The sequence below is a fragment of the Motacilla alba genome, chromosome 5 (assembly GCF_015832195.1).
Source record: "Motacilla alba alba isolate MOTALB_02 chromosome 5, Motacilla_alba_V1.0_pri, whole genome shotgun sequence".
Lineage (NCBI taxonomy): Eukaryota > Metazoa > Chordata > Aves > Passeriformes > Motacillidae > Motacilla > Motacilla alba.
Genome location: NC_052020.1, coordinates 8,797,802 through 8,802,165, shown reverse-complemented (window position 1 = coordinate 8,802,165; position 4,364 = coordinate 8,797,802).

Sequence of the window (4,364 nt, the reverse complement as noted above, 5' to 3'; positions counted from 1 at the left end):
TATCATATCTCCCCTCTCCCCCTCTCTTCTTCCCCTCCCCCACCCCCTACACCCTCCCCCCCCTACCCCCCCCTCCCTCTCCCCCCTAGCCCTCCCCTTCCTCCCCCCCTGGCCGGTCCCTCCTGGGCCGGTTCCCCCTACTCCCCTCTCCCCATTCCTCTGCACACACCAACCCTACACACCCCCTCCTTCCTCCCCGCTTCCTTCCCTCCCCGGCTCCCACCTGCCCCCTCATCCTACTTCCCTTCCCCCCAGTTCCTCCTCACCTGCCCTCAATTCTCCCCCTCCATCCTTCACCCTTCCTCCACCTTCCCGTTTTCCTTCCTCCTTTTCCCCTCTTCACCTGGACCTCCCCCGCCTGTGCTCCATCCTCGTTCCCCATTCTCCGCCCGTCCTGCCCCCGCCACCCCACCTGCCCCTGCTCCCCTGCACCCCCCGACCCCCCCACCCGCCCTCCATCCTTGACCCGCCCCGACCACCCCCTCTGTCCCCCTATTCCCGTCCTCTGTCCCCCTGTCCCCTCCTCTGTGCCCCTGTCCGTGTTTCCCCCGCAGCCGCGGGGCTCGGGGCGCCGCAGAATAAAGCCCCGCGGGCCGGAGCGCGGCGCCCCCGCTGTCCCTGGAGCCCCCACACGGGGCCGGGCCCGCTCGGCGGGTCCCCCCATCCCGGTCCAACACACCGCCCGACAGCGCCGGGGCTCCGGCTGTCCCTACATCACACTGGGGGTCCCCGGGGCGGGGGAATTGGGGGGCTGGGGGTGGGGCGGGTTAGGCAGGGCCCCCTCCGGAGGAGGGGGTCCCGGGGGGGGAGGGGGTTGGGGGTTGGGTGGGGAGGGCCCCCTCCGGAGGAGGGGGTCCCGGGGGGGAGGGGGTCGGGGCGGGCTCCCTCCGGAGGAGGGGGTCCGGGGGAGGGGGCGGGGCGGAGGGGGGAGTTCTCCCTCCAGTCCCCGCCTTCTCCTCCGGACCCCCTCCCACGGACGGGGCTGCCCCCGGCCCCCCTCCCCGGGACCCCCTGCTCCGGACCGGGGCCCGGGGGGAGGGAGGGGGGGGCGGGTGGGGTGGGGCGGGGCGGCAGAGCGCCAGGGGCCGTTTGTCTGTCCGGTGATCTCTGTGTGTGCTCACGCTGCTGAGTGACGTGACCCCCTCTGCTTCCCCTCCCACCCCACCCGCCCCCCCTCCCTCCCTCCCTCGGGCCCCGGTCCGGAGCAGGGGGTCCCGGGGAGGGGGCCGGGGGCAGCCCCGTCCGTGGGAGGGGGTCCGGAGGAGAAGGCGGGGACTGGAGGGAGAACTCCCCCCTCCGCCCCGCCCCCTCCCCCGGGCCCCCTCCTCCGGAGGGAGCCCGCCCCGACCCCCTCCCAGGGACCCCCTCCTCCGGAGGGGGCCCTCCCCACCCCCGGGCCCCCTCCCCCCCGGGACCCCCTCCTCCGGAGGGGGCCCTGCCTAACCCGCCCCACCCCCAGCCCCCCAATTCCCCCCGCCCCGGGGACCCCCCGTGTGATGTAGGGACAGCCGGAGCCCCGGCGCTGTCGGGCGGTGTGTTGGACCGGGATGGGGGGACCCGCCGAGCGGGCCCGGCCCCGTGTGGGGGCTCCAGGGACAGCGGGGGCGCCGCGCTCCGGCCCGCGGGGCTTTATTCTGCGGCGCCCCGAGCCCCGCGGCTGCGGGGGAAACACGGACAGGGGGACAGAGGACGGGAATAGGGAGGGATGAGGTGGGGAACGGAGAGGGGCTGGGGAGAAGCGGGGGAAGGGAAAGGCCGGGTGCGGGAAGGGATGATGGACAGGGAAGAGGTACAGGGGGAATAGAGGGGAGTCGGGTTGGGGAGAGGGGAGGGAGAGGGGCCACAGGAACGGGGAATGTGCAGGCGAACAGGGAGAGAGGGCAAGGAGGCTGGGGAGCGGGGAGAGGGCAGGGGGAGCTGGGAGGGAGAGGGGGGATGGGGGGAGGGAGAAAGAAGCTGGAGGGGCAGAAAAGAGGAGATAATGGGGGGAAGAAGGAGGAGAATAAGCGCAGGAGAAAGGGGGAAGAAAGAAAGGAAGAGGAGCCCGCTCGTGCGCCCGGCCGCAGCCTCCCCGAGCTCTGAGGGAGCAAATGGCGCCGGAGGTGATTTCCGGGGTTTAAATCCTCTCGGCCCCGCCCCGCGCAGCCGCGCTGGGGCCCCGCGCACCTGAGCCGGGCCCGGCCCTCACACCTGAGCACCTGAGCCGGCCCCGCCCGGGACCGCCCGGCCCCGCCCCCGAGCCCCGGCCCCGCCCCCGAGCCCCGGCCCCGCCCCCGAGCCCCGGCCCCGGTCCCGCCCTGCCCGGGCCGCGGCGGCACCGTCGCTGCCGGCCCCGCCCCTCTCCCCTGGGCCGGGCCGGGGCTGCGAGCGGCACCGGGAGCGGGGCCTCGGCTCCGGGTGCTCCGGTGTCTCCGGGGGTCCGGGCGGTGCCGCCTCTCCGCCGCCGGGCGGGCTGCGGGTCCCGGCCCCGCGGCTCTGAGGCGGGCTCGGGGCGGCACCGGGGCCGGAGGAGCCGCTCCGGGACGGGCGCTGGGGCCGAGCCCGGCGCCGCCGCTCCCGCTCCGCCCGCGGCCGGCGCGGGGCCGGGACCCGCCGGGGCTCCGGGGAGCCGGGGCCGGGCCGGGCCCGGGCAGCCCCCGGGATGCCGCGCTCAGCCCGACGCGCCGGGCCGGGATCGCTCCGAGCCCCGAGCGCCGCCCGGGGGCTCCGCCGCCAGCCCCAGCCGCGGCGCTCGGCGCTGCTTCGGAGCGCTCGCTGCGCCGGGGAGCCCGGCCCGGGGCTGTGCCTGAGGCACCACTCGCGGCTCGGAGACACGGACCGGCCCCGGCCCGAAGAGCCCGCCCGGAGCACCGGAACACCGCGGGCGTTTGGCCTTTCGTTCAAGCCCAACAAACGCTGCACCTCGGCTTCTCTTGGTGAGCCCCAACGCTCAGCACTTGGTCTCCTCCTCAAGCCCTGCAAACAGAGCATTCACTCCCTGTTCCTGAGCCCCAGCTCTGGCCGGAGGAGCCTGCTCTCAGGACTCCAAAATGCTCCATTTAGTCCCTGCTTTTAAGCTCAGAGCCTGGTTTAGCACCCCCAAAACGCAGCCCTGGTGTCTCTCTGTGAGCCCCAGAACTGCCCCAGTCCGTCGCGTTCGGAGCCCCCAGAAGTGCCCTGGGCCATGGGCGGACCCAGCCGGGCCCCAGCAGCAGCTCCCTCGCCCCCAGTGGGATGGGGAAGAGACCAGAGACAAAAACCCAGCTCAGGACAGTTTAATAATGGAAACCAGTCAAATACAATCATTTCACAGTGATGACAACACATAACAACAGTGACAGCACCAAGAGCAGTGAGAACAATAATGAACAGGAGAGAGGGGAAAGCCCCTCCACACCCCCTTTAACATTTTACATCCCAAATGTCATCCAGAGCACCACAAACTCCCAGTGGGGGGGATTTCCACATTCCTGTTATTTTCTCTGTGGTCCATCCTGGGGATTTGTGGCCTAAGGGAGGCACTGGCTGCTCCTCTGGGCAAGGGAAAGGCTCCTGTGCTATTCCCAAAAACAGAACCCCTGGAATTGGTGCCCTGGGAGCCCAGTCTGCTCCTTCCAGTCACTGGGGGTCACCCAGAGTCTTTACCAGCATAAAATGAAAATGACATCCTGGTCCAGTGCATTCCAGCAGGATTGGACACTCCTGGCCACGGTGACCAGTCCATGGAAGTTGGACCAGTGACAATCCAGGGGGATTTGAAGTTGGATTCTTGCAGATTTCATTGTGCAGAAGCTCCAGTTCTTTCTGGCACCTCTTGTTTAAATGTTTCCCTGCTGGAAGAGGTCAATCAGTCTTTTGAATGGCCCGAGTGCCAGAGGCAGGGAAAACCAACCAGCATTCCCTGCCCTTCTCCATCACTTCCATGTCCACCTGCAGCGAGTGGCCGAAGGACAGGAGCCAGCCCAGGACAGGCTCAGGGGTGAGGCTCCCAGCCCAAACCATTCCATGATGATTGCACCATCTCTCCCTGCAGGAATTTTGCATTGTTTCCTCTCAAATTTAGATTATTTATTAAAGGAGTAATTTTCAATTATTCCAGGAATAAGAAAGGGAGCATCAAACATACAAGAATCATTCCCATGTCCATCAAATCATTATTAAACTGGAAACTTGTTCCCTCATCTCTTTTCTTGTTTTGCTTTCCTGGAAATCCTTAGGATGCCACAGTTTCTCTGAGACATCAGCTGGGATTACTGGGGGATTTGCTCTGTCAGAAATCCAGGGGGGTTTAGAACATTTGTTCCTCTGCATCTTTGTCCCTTACCCAGGTTTCATCTAGAATGGTGCTGTGGCAGAAGTTTGGAATTACTAGAAATGGATCAGCT